This window comes from Heptranchias perlo, chromosome 2 (genome assembly GCF_035084215.1).
Source record: "Heptranchias perlo isolate sHepPer1 chromosome 2, sHepPer1.hap1, whole genome shotgun sequence".
NCBI lineage: Eukaryota > Metazoa > Chordata > Chondrichthyes > Hexanchiformes > Hexanchidae > Heptranchias > Heptranchias perlo.
The window spans coordinates 147,372,665-147,390,699 of record NC_090326.1 but is presented as its reverse complement, the minus strand read 5'-3'; the positions used below and the strand labels follow the sequence as shown (position 1 = coordinate 147,390,699).

Genomic DNA, 18,035 nt, shown 5'->3' with positions numbered 1-18,035 from the left:
CAGAGCTTCAGGTGTCTAATAACTACCCGTTTTATTGACATTTAGGACTCAATGTTGAAATGGTGGGTGGGTTGGCAGTGGGTGGGGGTGGTGGTGAAGGTGCGCATAAACAAAGCTGACCGTTTCCGACGCGATCGCATGTTGATTGCTGATGATTAACGTGCTCTCCGGGTTTCACGCCCGGCAGCCATCCTGATTGAGAGGTGGGGGGGCGGGGGGAGGGGGAAGCGAGACGTGGGTTGGGGGGGGAGCTGGAACAGAAGATCAGGAGGGGAGAGTGGAAGATCGGCGGGGGGGGGGGGGGGAAAGAGTGGAAGATCGGGGGGAGAGGGGAAGGGGGGGAGAGGGGAAGATCGGAGGGGAGAGGGGAAGGGGGGAGGGGGAAGATCGGGGGGGAGAGTGGAAGATCGGGGGAGAGGGGAAGGGGGGGAGAGGGGAAGATCGGGGGGGGAAGGGGAAGGTGGGGAGAGGGGAAGATCGGGGGGGAGGGGAAGTTCGGCGGGGGGGAAGAGTGGAAGATTGGGGGGGGAGGGGAAGATTGGGGGGGGGGAGAGGGGAAAGGGGGAGAGGGGAGTGGGGAGAGGGGAAGGTGGGAGGGAGAGGAGAAGGTTGGAGCGGAGAGTGGAAGATCGGAGGGACATCAGGGGGTGAAGAGGGGGACATCGGGAGGACATCGGAGGGGTGAAGAGGGGGACATCGGACATCGGAGCAGGGTGGAAAGGTAGGTTGATTTTGTGCTTTAATGTCGTGCAATGGTTTTTGAAGTACTTTATTTTGTTTCTTTTTCCTTGATCCGGCCCTTCAGGCCTGGTTTCATCAGGCGTGAATCAGAAGCAGTGGGCAAGCCGCCCAGGTAAGTTAAAAATCGTTACAACCAAGTAATCTGTCACAAGTAAAGTGCCTTAATTACCTCAGTGAGGTACATTTGGCTCTTTAACTGTCATCCCACCGGCTTTATTTGCTGGCGGGACTTCCGGTTTCGGGACGCCCGCGCGCACACAGGTGGGTCCCTGGGAAACTCAGAAGTCGGCGGGTTGGAGCCGGCTGCCGAACCCGAACGGTATTTCCGCAATTTTCAGAGTCCCCAACACACCCGCAATTTCCTCGTAAAATTGATCCCTTAGTCTTCCTGGAAAAAAGGTTTGAATTTAATCTATGTTCATCTTGCTTCAAAATATGCAGATTTGTAGCAATGTTTCCATTAAGAAAAGCTGCAAGTTATTTACTCTGATTTGCTCTGCTGTTCAAAAAGAAAACATCTCTCATGCCAAGTCAGAAGCTGCAGTGCATTGCAAGATTTATATATGACTGTTGCACAGATGCTTAATGTGCCTCTCCAGTAGTTTTTCTATGAAAAGCAAGCCTCCCAGCATGTGTAATACTGATAATTTAATATTGGCTGGAACATGAACTAGAACAGGGAAGCGGAAGGCAGAAAACCCAGGAGAGTTTGTTCAGCTTGGATTATCCTGACTTGAACTGAATACAATCTGACATACAACTGCGAATGCTGCTTTACACATTAAGGCTCAAATCTTTCACTCAGTTCCACTTTGCACCAAACACCAAGTAGGCCTCAGTCAGGCCTTTCATAGTTCCATAATATGATACAGCACAGAAGGAGGCCATTCAGCCCATCGTGCCTGTGCTGGCTCTTTGAAAGAGCTATCCGGTTAGTCCCATTCCCCTGCTCTTTCCCCGTAGCCCTGTAAATTTTTTCATTCAAGTATTTATCCAATTCCCTTCTGAAAGTTATTATTAAATCAGCTCCCACCACCCTTTCAGGCAGTGCATTCCAGATCATAACAACTCACTGCGTAAAAAAAATGTTTCCTCATGTCGCCTCTGGTTCTTTTGCAAATCACCTTAAATCTGTGTTCTCTGGTTACCCGACCATTTTGCCACTGGAAGCGGTTTCTCCTTATTTGCTCTATTAAAAATGTTCATGATTTTGATCACCTCTATCAAATCTCCTCTTAACCTTCTCTGCTCTAAGGAGAACAACCCCAGCTTCTCCAGTCTCTCCACATAACTGAAGTCCCTCATTCCTGGTACCATTCTAATAAATCTCTTCTGCATCCTTTCTAAGGCCTTGACATCCTTCCTAAAGTGTAGTGCCCAGAATTGAATACAATACTCCATCTGGGGCCTAACCAGTGTTTTTATAAAGGTTTAGCAAAGCTTCCTTGCTTTTGTACTCTATGCCTCTCTTAATAAAGCCCAGGATCCCATATGCATTTTTTAACAGTCTTCTCAACTTTCCTACCATCTTCAAAGATTTGTGTACATACATCCCCAGGTCTCCCTGTTCCTGCACCCGCTTTAAAATTGTACCATTTAGTTTATATTGCTTCGCCTCATTCTTCCTACCAAAATGTATCACTTCACACTTACCTGCGTTAAATTTCATCTGCCATGTGTCTGCCCATTTCACCAGTCTGTCTATGTCCTCCTGAAGCCTTAACTGCAGTCCTGTTAATTCTAAGAACATAAGAAATAGAAGCAGGAGTAGACCATATGGCCTCTCAAGCCTGCTCTGCCATTCAATAAGATCATAGCTGATCTTCCACCTCAACTCCACTTTCCCGCCCTAACCCCATATCCCTTGATTCCCTTAGTGTCCAAATATCAGTTGATCTCAATCTTGAATACAGTCAACAACTGAGAATCCACAATTCTCTGGGGTACACAATTCCAAAGATTCACAACCCCGAGTGAAGAAATTTTTCGTCATCTTGGTCCTACATGGCCAACCCCTTATCTCAAGATTATGAATCCTTGTTCTAGACTCTCCACCCAGGGGAAATAGCCTCTCAGCATCGATCCTGTCAAGCCCTCTAAAAATTTTATACGTTTCAATGAGATCACCTCTCATTCTTCTAAACTACACAGAATATAGGCCTATTCATTCATTAGGAGTGACACTAACTTTTATGCATGTCACTCTTATCCCAGCAGCACAATTACAGAGCCACTTTTCACAGATCTATGATTCTCCATCTCGGTAAGAAACCTGGATTTAAGAGCTTAAATGTGGGAAGCCTGCTCATGTGTGGTGTTCGCTTGGAATCTGACCTAAACAAGCACCAGTATAAAAGAAAAACAGTTCCATTTGTTTAAATCTGTTTCGCTCTTTGTGATTGTCAGCCTAAATCCTAACACTTCCTCAATATCAATGTTCTGCTTAAAGTTGAGTGATGCAGGCAGGTAGAATTAATCTAAAGCTCCACCCTGCCTTGTGACATGGAGACCACGGACATAGTATTGTGCAATGAGAAAGGGTTAATTAATAATCTTGTTGTAAAGGAGCCCTTCCGGAAGAGTGACCATATGATAGAATTCTTCACTAAGTTTGAAAGTGATGTAGTTCAATCCGCAACTAGGGTCTTAAATCTAAATAAAGGAAACTATGAAGGTATGAGGTGCAAGTTGGCTATGGTTGATTGGGGAACTACATTAAAAGGTATGGCAGTAGACAGACAATGGCCAGCATTTAAAGAATTAATACATAATTTGCAACAAATATATATTCCTTTAAGGCACAAAAACTTAACAGGAAAAGTGGTCCAACCGCGGTCAACAAGAGAAATTAAAAATAGTATTAAATCAAAGAATGAGGCATATAAAGTTGCCAGAAAAAGCTGAAAGCCTGAGAATTGGGAACATTTTAGAATTCAACAAAGGAGGACCACGAAATTGATAAAGAAAGGGAAAATAGAATGAGAGGGTAAACTAGCGAGAAACATAAAAACGGTCTGTAAAAGCTTTGATAGGTATGTAAAAAGGAAAAGACTGGCGAAGGCAAATGTGGGTCCCTTACAGACAGAGATGGATGAATTTATAATGGGGAATAAGGAAATGGAAGAAGACACAAAAAAACTCCCAGAAATACTAGAGAACCAAAGGTCTGGCGAGAATGACGAACTGAAGGAAATCAGTATTAGTAAAAAAATAGCATTAGAGAAATTAATGGGACTGAAAGTCCATAAATCCCAAGGACCTGATGATCTACATCCCAGGGTTTTGAAAGAAGTGGCTATAGAGACAGTGGATGCATTGGTTGTCATCTTCCAAAATTCTATAGATTCTAGAATGGTTCCTGCAGATTGGAGGGTAGCAAATGTAACCCCACTATTTAAGAAAGGAGGGAATGGGAAAACAGGGAACTACAGACCTGTTAGCCTGACATCAGTAGTAGGGAAAATGCTAGAATCTATTATAAAGGATGTGATAACAAGACACTTAGAAAATAATAATAGGATTTGGCAAAGTCAACATGGATTTATGAAAGGGAAATCATGTTTGACAAACCTATTGGAGTTCTTTGAGGATGTAAATCATAGAGTAGATAAGGGGGAACCAATGGATGTGGTGTATTTGGATTTTCAGAAGGCTTTCGATAAGGTCCCACACAGGAGGCTGGTGAACAAACTTAGTTCACATGGAATTGGGGGTAATATACTGGCATGGATTGAGAATTGGTTAACAGACAGAAAACAGAGAGTAGGAATAAACTGGTCTTTTTCAGGTTGGCGGACTGTGACTAGTGGGGTACCACAGGGATCAGTACTTGGGCCCCAGCTATTCACAATCTATATCAATGATTTGGATGAGGGGACCAAATGTAATATTTCCAAGTTTGCTGATGACACAAAATGGGGTGGGAATGTAAGTTGTGAGGAGGATGCAAAGAGGCTTAGATTTGGACAGGCTAAATGAGTGGGCAAGAACATGGCAGATGGAATATAATGTGGAAAAATGTGAAGTTATCCACTTTGGTAGGAAAAACAGAAATGCAGAGTATGTTTTAAATGGTGAGAGATTGGGAAATGTTGATGTTCAAAGGGACCTGGGTGTCCTTGTACATGAGTCGCTGAAAGCTAACATGCAGGTGCAGCAAGCAATTAGGAAGACAATGGTATGTTGTCCTTTATTACAAGAGGATTTGAGTACAGGAGTAAATATGTCTTACTGCAATTATATAGGGCCTTGGTGAGACCGCACCTGGAGTATTGTGTACAATTTTGGTCTCCTTACCTAAGAAAGGATATACTTGCCATAGAGGGAGTGCAACAAAGGTTTACCAGACTGACTCCTGAGATGGCAGGATTGTCGTATGAGGAGAGATTTAGTAGACTAGGCCTGTATTCTCTAGAGTTTAGAAGAATGAGAGGTGATCTCATTGAAACATACAAAATTCTTACAGGGCTCGACAGGGTAGATACAAGGAGGTTGTTTCCCCTGGCTGGGGAGTCTAGAACCAGGGGTCACAGTCTCAGAATAAGGGATAGGCCATTTAGGACTGAGATGAGGAGAAATGTCTTCACTCAGAAGGTGGTGAATCTTTGGAATTCTCTACCACAGAGGGCTGTGGAGGCTGAGTCATTGAGTACATTCAAAATAGAGATCAATAGATTTCTAGATATCAAAGGCATCAAGGGATATGGGGATGGTGCAGGAAAATGGCGTTGAGGTAGAAGATCGGCCACGATCTTGTTGAATGGCGGAGCAGGCTCGAGGGGCCGGATGGCCTACTCCTGCTCCTATTTCTTATGTTCTTATGAAGAAAGACTTGTATTTATATAGCGCCTTTCACGACCTCAGAATGTCTGAAAGCACTTTACAGCCAATGAAGTGTTTTTGAAGTTTAATCACTGTTGTAATGTAGGAAATGATCTATGTGACCCAGAATATGTGTGTATTTCTCTCTCTCTAGCCTCCAAGCTTACCACAGCATCAAATCCACAATTGAAGGAAGGGGTGTCGAACTCATTTTCTGCAATCGGCCTGGTCCGACATCCTGGCACTTGGGGCTACATTCAAGAAAGGTTATCTGGACACACTGGACCTGATATTTACAGGGAGGCTGGGAGGGTGTGGGGAAGGCTGAAAACGGCCGAAGAACCCGGCAATGCCGGGGACGTGGAGGTCCTGCCGAACTTTCATTTTAATTCATTCATGGGATGTGGGCATTGTTGGCAAGGCCAGCATTTATTGCCCATTCCTAATTGCCCTTGAGAAGGTGGTGGTGAGCCGCCCTCTTGAACTGCCGCAGTCCGTGTAGTGAAGGTTCTCCCACAGTGCTGTTAGGTAGGGAGGACCAGGATTTTGACTCAGCGACGATGAAGGAACGGCGATATATTTCCAAGTCGGGATGGTGTGTGACTTGGATGGGAATGTGCAGGTGGTGTTGTTCCCGTGTACCTGCTGCCCTTGTCCTTCTAGGTGGTAGAGGTCGTGGGTTTGGGAGGTGCTGTCGAAGAAGCCTTGGCGAGTTGCTGCAGTGCATCCTGTGGATGGTACACACTGCAGCTACAGTGTGCTGGTGGTGAAGGGAGTGAATGTTTAAGGTGGTGGATGGGGAGTCAATCAAGCAGGTTGCTTTGTCCTGGATGGTGTCGAGCTTCTTGAGTGTTGTTGGAGCTGCACTCATCCAGGCAAGTGGAGAGTATTCCATCACACTTCTGACATGTGCCTTGTAGATGGTGGAAAGGATTTGGGGAGTCAGGAGTGGGTCACTCACTGCAGAATACCCAGCCTCTGACCTGCTCTTGTAACCACTATATTTATGTGGCTGGTCCAGTTAAGTTTCCGGTCAATGGTGACCCTCAGGACGTTGATGGTGGGGGATTCGGTGATGGTAATGCAGTTGAATGTCAAGGGGAGGTGGTTAGACTCTCTGGGTGGAGATGGTCATTGCCTGGCATTTGTCTGGCATGAATGTTACTTGCCACTTATCAGCCCAAGCATGGATGTTGTCCAGGTCTTGCTGCATGCAGGAACGGATTGCTCCATTATCTGAGGGGTTGCGAATGGAACTGAACACTGTGCAATCATCAGCGAACATCCCCATTTCTGACCTTATGATGGAGGGAAGGTCATTGATGAAGCAGCTGAAGATGGTTAGGCCTAGGACACTTCCCTGAGGAACTCCTGCAGCAATGTCCTGGGGCTGAGATGAATGGCCTCCAACAACCACTACCATCTTACTTAACGGCAGGACCTCATTAACATTATTTAGTTCCATTTCCCACCCGGCATCCGGCCAAATGGACAGCCTAGCCGGCGGCAGGAGATCGCAGCTGGCGAGCGTTAGGAATGGTCCCCGGCAATTGGGAGAGGGAAGAGAGGCCGCAGTCGGGTGTGGGGAGAAAGGCCGCGATCGGGAGGGGGGGGAAGAGAGGCCGCGATCGGGAGGGGGGAAGGAGGCCGCGATCGGGAGGGGGGAAGGAGGCCGCGATCGGGAGGGGGGAAGGAGGCCGCGATCGGGAGGGGGGAAGGAGGCCGCGATCAGGAGGGGGGAGAGAGGCCGCGATCGGGAGGGGGGAAGAGAGGCCGCGATCGGGAGGGGGGAAGGAGGCCGCGATCAGGAGGGGGGAAGAGAGGCCGCGATCGGGAGGGGGGAAGGAGGCCGCGATCAGGAGGGGGGAAGAGAGGCCGCGATCGGGAGGGGGGAAGAGAGGCCGCGATCGGGAGGGGGGGAAGAGAGGCCGCGATCAGGAGGAGGGAAGGAGGCCGCGATCGGGAGGGGGGAAGGAGGCCGCGATCGGGAGGGGGGAAGGAGGCCGCGATCGGGAGGGGGGAAGGAGGCCGCGATCGGGAGGGGGGAAGGAGGCCGCGATCGGGAGGGGGGAAGGAGGCCGCGATCAGGAGGGGGGAGAGAGGCCGCGATCGGGAGGGGGGAAGAGAGGCCGCGATCGGGAGGGGGGAAGGAGGCCGCGATCAGGAGGGGGGAAGAGAGGCCGCGATCGGGAGGGGGGAAGAGAGGCCGCGATCGGGAGGGGGGGAAGAGAGGCCGCGATCGGGAGAGGGAAGGAGGCCGCGATCGGGAGGGGGGAGAGAGGCCGTGATCGGGAGAGGGGAAGGAGGCCGCGATCGGGAGAGGGAAGGAGGCCGCGATCGGGAGGGGGGAAGGAGGCCGCGATCGGGAGGGGGGAGAGAGGCCGTGATCGGGAGAGGGGAAGGAGGCCACGATCAGGAGGAGGGAAGGAGGCCACGATCGGGAGGGGGGAGAGAGGACGCGATCGGGAGGGGGGAGAGAGGACGCGATCGGGAGGGGGAAGGAGGCCATGATTGGGATGGGATTGGGATGGGGGAGTTGAGGCCGCGATCAGGAGAGGGGAGAAAGGCCACGATCTGGAGGAGGAAGAGAGGCTGGCAATTGGGAGGGCATGGGGTGGGGGAGGTGAGTCTGGCGATTAGGGCTGGGGGAGGCCAAAGGCTTCCTTGAGGATCTGGGGGTCCTCCTGGCCCACCAGGAGTGCTTAAAAAGGCATTTATCTTGAGGAGCCAGCAGCTCCCGCCTCCTTTTCAGTGCCGGGTTTCCAGACCCCTGGCGGGACACTCGGACGCCCCGATTCCAGCTGACATAAAAAAGGCAGTGGGCGCGTGCGCAGCATGTTAGGGACGCGTTCCCCGTATTTAACTCTTTAACTTCCACCTACCCCCCCCTACCCCGACCCTCTCCTGCCCATTGTGTGGGGGGGGGGGGGGGGGGTTAATATTGAGGCCACCATTTCTGCAGCATTTAGCACTTAGTTCTTCAAAAATTCTCCCTCAGAAAATGGTTTGGAAGACACAACTACTTCATGGGAAATCACGGCTCGTCTTATCAGCAGCATAATTTCTGTGATGAGCATTAGTGAATATTGATTGCTGCTTTTTCAACGATTATGCTAATTCGCAAAATTTATTTTCGTGTAACGTTCCTGTGAACTTAATCATATTTCTCACCATGGTTTCCTTCATCATGTCTTTTAATGTTGTATTCATTCACCACAGCTACCTGTTGCTCACAAATCAAGCAGGTGGGCTTTCCATTCATATCCACAAAGAAGTACCAAATTGATTTCATGATTCATGCAAATATTCTAGTGTTGCCACATGTGTTCTGAGTTACAAACAGTTTATGAGAAGGGTGTACAAAAATGACAGCCAAGACTATTGGCCCAATTTTAAAAAGTTTATTATTGCTTTTAAAAAGACTAGATTTTCTTTTGTAACAAAGGCACCGAAGCTGGTAGTAATTGTTTTTCTCAAGTGAATTGGCAGCATGGGCTCGGCTGAGGCAGAGTAACTACTTGATTTTGAAACCGAGTTGTTAGATTTATCATCTCCGTCAGTAAAGTAAGTGGTGCAAACAAAAACATATCAATGGATCTTGGCATGGACGTATCTGCCTCTCCAAAATTTATGGACTTGTACCCTTAAAACCCCAGCCACCAGGACAGTCTCGCCTTCCAATCCCATCTTTCAGCTGTTCCCTTTTGTCAAGACCGCAGTCATGAAATCATAGTAATTGTGCAGTTGTAACACGGTCACTGATAAATCAGTGTTTTTCTTTCAAACTACAGAGTGCAACTCCAGCATTCTGTATATTAATTGTTTGTTGAGGTTTCTGCTTCCATCTCCCTCTGTCTGTTCTGTTTCAAAGAATGGCCTTATTGGGCTATTAGGCCCAAGTTACTTTAGCTGAGCTTGTTCAGGATGGTCTTACATTGCAGACTCATCTTTTCCGTTCCTTACCCCTCCAAATCGAACAGAAAAGGTTAGGTGCCTGGGAGTGCAGTGTGCACTGTGAGAGAAGGGAAGGGAAGGGAGGGGGAGGGGAGGGGGAGGGGAGGGGAGGGGGCGTCAGGTCTAAGGCTGTGTGTGAGGTCTTGTTGCCCTGAGAGAGCGGGGCTGCAGCTGTGCCACGAGCATCTCTTCTCCCGGCCCAGCGCGAGTGGCAGCATTGGAGCTTGTGAGCAACAGGTAGCCGTGGTGAATGAATACAACATTAAAAGACACGATGAAGGAAACCATGGTGAGAAATATGATTAAGTTCACAGGAAAGTTACACGAAAATAAATTTTCCGAATCAGCATAATCGTTGAAAAAAGCAGCAGTCAATATAAAATAAAGACGTGTGGTGCAACAAGCGACACGGCGGCAAAAGGCAGTCGCGACAGACCCCACAGCGCCCGCCCGGCCGCCCACCCGCCCGGCTAACCCCGGCCCCCAGCGCCCTCCCTCTCTCCCTCCCTCCCTCCCTCTCCCTCCCTCCCTCCCTCTCCCTCTCCCTCTCTCCCTCTCCCTCTCCCTCTCCCTCTCCCTCTCTCTCTCTCCCTCCCTCCCTCTCCCTCCCTCGCCCTCGCCGGCCGGCCGTGTCAAGTGTTGAGGGCCGGCCGGCCGTGTCAAGTGTTGAGGGCCGCACACTGTTCCGCGGTCGCTGTGCCTCTCCCTCTCTCTCTCTCTCCCCCCCTCTCCCTCTCCCTCTCTCTCTCTCCCTCCCTCCCTCTCCCTCCCTCGCCCTCGCCGGCCGGCCGTGTCAAGTGTTGAGGGCCGCACACTGTTCCGCGGTCGCTGTGCCTCTCCCTCTCTCTCTCTCCCTCCCCCTCCCTCTCCCCCCCTCGCCCTCGCCGGCCGGCCGTGTCAAGTGTTGAGGGCCGCACACTGTTCCGCGGTCGCTGTGCCTCTCCCGAGCGACGTCAGGACCACCACGTGCGCGCGAGACTGGATTTAAACTGTCCCGCGGGTCGAGTCCCCACCTCGGGCCCGGGACTGAAGGGCTGAATTCCGGAGCCAGTCTCATTCCCATATTGCGTGCATCAGCAGAATTTAAAAACATACTGCTTGGCTGTTTAATCCACGCTTGGTTCTTAAATAAACATTTATCATTTCCCCACCCGCAAATCTGCTCCCCCTGATGTTTATTGTGTCTGTGTCCGATTATCATCACCAGTGCTCAGCACCGTCATTTGTTTTTTTTTTAAAAAAAAACAGTCTGCTGTGGGATGAAAGATAAGCAGCTGGGAACTTATCGACAGTACTAATCTTCGCAATCACCTTCAACTCCATGCCGGGGAGTCGTTGCTAAGCAACTACAACGGCCTCTTTTTTTAACAGCTTTGTAATGTTTCATTGGAGACTTCAGCAAGGATGAGAAGGCACAGCTACTTAGGAAATAACATGCACAATTGGCTGTGAAGTGGAAGTGGAACATCATCAAGCCACATGAATGGGGACGTTCACGAGGAAATGGTCAATCACAATCGGCCTGATGCGTGTACGTAGAGGCAAATTCTGCAGCATTCATACTTGAACTGGACGCTCCTGGTCCCTTAAGTTTGGGAAAACCACCTGTTTAGACGAAATCTACTGTGGAGGTTTCCTGAGTGGGCAAAGGGAGTGTGCGGAAATTGTTCCATGGCACGCCCTTCTTTCTCCAACCCACACACAACCAGTTCAATCCCCATGCAGCGGTCGCTTAACAACCTTCGCTGCTGCATGGCGCCCAGCTGATGAAATGCAACTATAGATTTCTGTGGAGATCCAGTACTTTTCTTCTTTTTACACTGTGACGCATTCATTCTCTTTATAAGCTCAACAAAGTGTCTTGCACGACAGCAACTGTATCGGCCAGATCCAACTCGTTACATATGGTTTTCAGCTCACTGTTCTCTGCATCAAACACATGCTACGTGCAACATATTAATATAAAACGTACATTTTCACTTTCGAAGACTGAATTGGAATTTCATAGAATTTTCATAGAGTTTCCTGCTGTGATTCACCTCCCTCAGGATACCAAATAACTTTGAGAGTCCATGCCAGACGAGTAGACCACACTCCATTTAGAAGGATTAGGCTGTAAAGGTCAAATGTTTTTTTTCTTGAATCGTACCTAACATCCTTAAAATGAAACCAAGGTAGCGCTTCCTTGTTTTTCACATATGTGAATACAATCAAACAGTAAATGATTTGCTACTTATTACACATGTATAGTTGTCAAGTTTTTTGTTCTAAATGGCATGATAGGTTATAATTTTTAAATTCGTTCTTGGGTTGTAGACATCACTGGCATTTTGCCCTGAGAAGGTGGTGGTGGGCCTTCTTCCTGAGCTGCTATTAGCTGAGTGGTTTGCTAGGCCACTTTAGGGGGCAATTAAGAGTCAACCACACTGGTGTGGGACTGGAGTCACATATAGGCCAGACCAGGTAAGGAAGGCATGTTTCCTTCTCTAAAGGACATTAGTGAACCAGTTGTTTTTGTTTGTGACAATCCAACTGCTTCATGGTCACTTTCATTAATATCAGCTTTTTATTTCCAGATTTTTAAAACTGAATTCAAATTCTTAAACTGTAATGGTGGGATTTGAACTAACGTTCTCTGGATTATTAGCCCTGGCCTCTGGATTACTGGTTCAGTAACATAACCATTACAATACCTGACACAATATTGTGCTTTAACATTGTTTGTTTTAAAAGAAAGACTTGCGTTTACATAGCGCCTTTCACCACCTCAGGACGTCACAAAGCGCTTTAAAGTACTTTTGAAGTGTAATTACTGTTCTAATGTCGGAAATGCAGCAGCCAGTTTGCACACAGCAAGGTCCCACAAACAGCACTGTGATAATGACCAGCAAATCTTACATCGGGGAGAACTCCCCTGCTCTTCTTCTAAATAGTGCCATGGGATATTTTATGCCCACCTGAGAGGGCAGACTGGGCCTCGGTTTAATGTCTCATCCAAAAGATGGCACCTTCGACAGTACAGCACTCCCTTAGTACTGCACTGGTGTATCAGTCTAGATTATGTGCTGAAGTCTCTGGAGTGGGACTTGAACCCACAACCTTCTGACTCTTAGAGGCGAGAGTCCTGCCAACTGAGCCACAACTGACACCTATTGCGCTATTCCTTGCCTCCCCCTGCCCCCCAGAAAACTTTGTTAGAGATGTCTCTAAATAAACATGGGGACTTAAATAAATACTGTGTGACCAAAACAAAGCAAATAGGCCAGAGGACCTCCTGGTGGATCTGTTACTGGGCTTGGCTAAATCACACATCTAGGTTGCAAAAGGTCGCAGGCAGGTGCACCTCTGATGACTTGCCCACGTTCAGTGCACTGGTATCCACCTAAGCAACCATTCACTATGATCACAAGGGGTCCATCAATTCACTAGAAGCTTTCTGCAATCGTGTGTTACATGGCATGGACACCTCTTTAGAAGAACTTGGAGTACCGTGTGCAGTTCGGGTCTCCATACTACAAAGAAGATATTGAAGCACTGGAGAACGTGAAGAAAAGATTTACATTGATGTTACCAGAATTGAGTGGATGAAACTATAAGGAAAGATTGAGCAGGCTGGAGCTCTTTTCTCTGGAAAAGAGAAGGCTCAGAGGAGACTTGATAGAGATCTTTAAAATTATGAAGCAGTTCGATAGGGTGGATGTAGAGAAACTATTTCCACTTGTGGATGAGTCCAGAATAAGGGGGCATAAATGTTAGATAGCCACTAACAGATCAAATAAAGAATTTAGGAGGAATTTCTTTACACAGAGAGTGGTGAGAATGTGGAACTCGCTGCCACATGGAACGGTCGAAGCAGTTAGCATTGTTGCATTTAAGGGGAAGCTTGATGCATATATGAGCGAGAAGGGAATAGAAGGATAAGGGGACAGGGTGGGGAGAGGCAATGAGAGTGGGAGGAGGCTCGTGTGGAGTATAAATACTGACATAGACCAATTGGGCCAAATGGCCTGTTCCTGTGCTGTAGATTCTATGTAAGAAGCACATCCTGGTAGCCCAGCATACTGGAGAATCCACCCATCTCAGAGCAGATTCACTGCATGCTATTTTTTGTAAACACAGCTTAAGAAGAACATTTACACGATAAAGGCCCTTGGCTACACCCATTCCACCACCACATTTACAGTTTTGGAATAAACACATTTTAGACGCTCACTACAGCTTTCAGGGTATAATAATTCATTTCTAGTTGCTATCCTTACAGAAAAAAATGACAAAAAGACAAAAACACTCTTCATTTTCCCTGTAAATCTTCTCAGATAATTCTCAGCTGTGACTGGCCATAGCACTATCTCTGTATGCCAATGTTAAACGAAAGAGATTGATCACTGTTGTCATGGTGACACAGGATATTTGGGATGGCTTTTTGGAATTTTCTAGAAACTCTACATCAATCAAAACTGAACAGAACCATAGAGGCCTATTCAAATATCTCATTAACACATCTGAAATTCTCTCAATTGTCATAAACACAAAAACTGAGGCTGATGATAAAGAGCACAATACAGTACTTCCTGGTAATTAGAATTACAAACCTATCATTTTCTAATAAGCCCAGACATTTGTTTTTCAGGCATGCTAGGGGTGAACCCATGAATTCAGAAGAACATGCCCTCCAGAATAAGCTATGTCATTTCAGAATTTTTAAATCCACCTGTCTTCTATTTTACATCTGTACGGATATTATTAGGCATGTCTAATGCTAAATATTATGAAGGAGAATCAGTGAATGAGAAACAAAAAAAATCACAGTGTTTGCCCACATAATTCTTCACATTAATTGTAACTTAGTTGCATAAGGAGAGTGTGTTCCACTTGATTCAAAGTTGCTTAATTTAATTTTCTTGAGCACTAAATAACCACTTTGCTGTGCTATTTCAGTTGCTTGATTCAATTTTTTTAGTGGAAAACATGACCTCAAATTGTCAGGAATATACTGTATATTTTTCCATCTTAAGACGGAAATGCAATCACAATCGTCAAATAAGGACGCACAGAAACAAATGACAACAAAAATCTGTGACTGAATGTACCACTTTTCAAAATGAAATTGAGAATTCAATGCCTTAACACTTAAACTATGGGTAGCATTTCACACTGTTCAAAAATACAACAGAGGTACAGCATTAGATGGAGCCAGTGTTAGAACCTTCATAATGTAATAGGCAGAGAACAACAAGATGCTCATATCTGCCGTGGTCTATTGTAATTTTACTGTTTAATACTTAATATCATGAATTTTTAAACAGAAAACAAGCATACTAGAATGTGCGAAATACATGCAGAGGGAAGGCTTCCTGTGTTTGCTATTTGTATAAAGACTTGGATTTATAATTTCTCTATCAATAAGGAACATAGTTTCTTATCCTATAGTATCCGTAAGGGTTAAATAATTACACAGCATTCATCTATAAATAGAAGGAGGAAATAAAGATCAAAGGCTGGAGGAAAGGATAGTAATTCAATCTCAATGTTACTGTTCGTAGCTGTCAGGTACTGCAATGTCTGGATTTATTCACATACTGAAATGTCATGAGGTTGGAGGGAAGGGACTGTGTGATTTCTCTGAATAACCAGAGGTAATCCAACAAGAAGACATTTACACATTCCCAGAGGAGCCCCACAAGAATAATCTAGACTGCTGCCTCCACAGGACCCCCACCCCCCCGCCACTTACATGGATGATATTGGCTCGTCATAATTTGGCGCGCTGCGTCGGAATGCCGGGTTGACCGCCACAGCTCGCCATCCCGATGTAAAGGAGGCCGGGGCCTCAAAATCGTGGCTGCCTCTTCCAAAGTCCGTGTCTAATTATTCTATCGTGGACCCCTCCCTACTTGAGGCAACAGTAGTGGGGATTTTACTAGATCTTCATCTAGGTGCACTGGGTTACCCGGGCACAGCAAAACGTGGACAATCAGGTAGTTGCCGGAGTGCACGCTTGAGAAAGGAACCGACCCGATTTTCCAACACTCCCCGAGTCCAGGCGATCCGGTGTGCCTGGCGTAGACCCAGGAAAATCTCCCCTTATTCCATCATAAAAATATTAATTTGTACAGCTAACATCCAGCTCAATTTTAATTGACCTTGAATCAAATGCAGTGTTATGCAGGGGCATCTACTGAAGGTTAGCTCCGTAACATCGCCCGTCTCCGCCCCTGCCTCAGCACATCTGGTGCTGAAACCCTCATCCATGCTTTTGTGACCTCTAGACTCAACCAGTCCAATGCTCTCCTGACCGGCCTCCTATCTTCCACCCTCCATTAGCTTGAGCTCATCCAAAACTCTGCTGCCCAGATCCTAACTCGCACCAAGTCTGGCTCACCCAACACCTCTGTGCTCGCTGCCCTACATTGGCTCCCGGTCCGGGAATGTCTCGATTTTAAAATTCTCACCCTTGTTTTCAAATCCCTCCATGGCCTCGCTCCTCCCTATCTCTGTAACCTCCTCCAGCCCAACAACACCCCCCACCCCACCCCGAGATTTCTGCGCTCCTTCAATTCTGGCCTCTTGCGCATCCCCGATTTTCATCACTCCACCACTGGCTGCCGTGCCTTCGGCTGCCTAGGCCCTAAGATCTGGAACTCCCCCCCAAACTTCTCTGCCTCTCTACCACTCTCTCCTCCTTTAAGACGCTCCTTAAAGACTTTGGTCACCTGTCCTAATATCTCTAATTGGATAGCTCTTCCAGAGAGCCGGCACAGGCAGGATAGGCCTGGAGTATTACATCCAGTTTTAGTCCCGCACATGGCCGGGGAATTTGAAACACTGCAGAAAGCACATTGGAAGATGATCAATATAATGGGGCAGAACTTGCTCCCGAAATAACCGAGGAGCTCAACAGTGCTGTCCGTTTTTAGTGGCGAATTGAAGGAGCAAGTTGCCACATTGGCACGTGTGCACTAAAACGTGGAAATCGTGAACTCACTCCTATTGGTTCGTCGGCGATTTGACAGTTTCGAATTAAAGGACCATCGCACGCTTCAATCATAGAAATCACTGAAAAATCACAAACTTGCTCATCCGCCCAGCTGGAAAGTAACTATTTACGCCACCAAACAATTATGCTTAAAAATACCAGGTCTAAATTAAGTATCAAAAGAGCTGTTAGTCTTAAAGACGGCCAAACAACTAAAAATTAAATTTTAAAAACGTGAAGTTTCATATTACTCCTTATTTTAATAGTTTTTGGTCATTAAAAAAATATTTTTAAAAATTAAGAAATTAAACTTTTTTTTAAACTTTTCCCTTCTGTCTCTTTAATTTAATTCAATTATTTCTTTGGCTTTTTATTAAAAAAATGACTTCCAGAATACTAACTTTAAATGAATGAAGTCTGCTTGTGGGCGTGTTTTCTAATCTCACAGACTGTTCCATGCGCATCAATTTACGCTGCTCAGAGGCTGAGTTGATAGCGCGCAAGTTTTTAAAAGTTCAAAATCAGGTAATTCGACACCACAGAGCCCGCAGTAAGTACGTTTGTTAATTTAATTCGCAGGAGCTGCGGCAAGCGTTGCCACGCTGCTCTGCGCAAGTTCTGACCCAATATTCAGTCTTAGGGCTCTTGGTTATCAGGACAGGCTTTGATGAGTTGGGGCTATTTTCATTTGAGAAATGCAGCATTTGAGGTTTTTAAAATTATGATGGGATTATATTCTGTTCAGTGCGATAGCTTATTTGAAATGGATAGCAATGGGAGAACCGTGTTGAATGCTTATAAACTGTGTGGCAAAGAGTTAGATCTGGAACAGATTACCACAGCGTGTGGTGTATTGGGATTCCCTACAATCCTTCAAAAAAGGAGCTGAACGAGTTTCTGAGAGAGGACAACATGTCAACTTATCGAGGGTAGGTTGAGAGGTAATTGGGAGTAGTGAGATTCATGATTTACCAGGCAATCTGGGAGCTTAGAGGATCAGAGAGGAATTTCCCAGCATTCGTCCTAAATTGGCCTTAGGTTTTCCTCTGCTTTTGCCTCTTCCAAGAGATTGTGCAACTTCAGGGGGTGCCGGTCAATTATGTGTATATGTGACAGGGAACATAGGAACAGGAGTAGGCCATTTAACCCCTCAAGCCTGTTCCACCTCAATTCAATGAGATCATGGCTGATCTGTGACCTAACTCCATATACCCGCCGTAGCCCTATATTCCTTAATACCTTTGGTTAACAAAAATCTATCAATCTCAGCATCGACTGCCATTTGAGGAAGAGAGTTCCAAACTTCTACCAACCTTTGCATGCAGAAGTGTTTACTAACTTCACTCCTGAAAGTCCTGGCTCTAACTTTTAGGCTATGTCCCCTAGTCCTAGACTCCCCAACCAGCAGAGATAGTTTCTCTCTATTTATCCTATCAATTTCCCTTAATATCTTGAAAACTTAGATCCAATCAACCCTTAATCTTCTAAATTCCAGGGAATACAACCCCAGTTTGTGTAATCTTTCCTCGTAATTTAACCCTTG

At 46.6% G+C, this 18,035-nt stretch overlaps 1 protein-coding gene and 1 long non-coding RNA gene across 3 annotated transcripts in view; one reads left to right on the top strand and one right to left on the bottom strand.

The window, feature by feature from the left end:
* Positions 1-18,035, bottom strand: part of ptprn2 (protein tyrosine phosphatase receptor type N2) — a 924,398-nt gene that overhangs the window by 653,311 nt on the left and 253,052 nt on the right. The gene's annotated exons all lie outside the window — the stretch shown is intronic.
* LOC137344889 (uncharacterized) lies at positions 9,645-11,759 on the top strand. The gene is made up of 2 exons (XR_010968487.1): positions 9,645-9,805; positions 10,765-11,759. It is a non-coding gene; the product is annotated as an uncharacterized lncRNA (long non-coding RNA).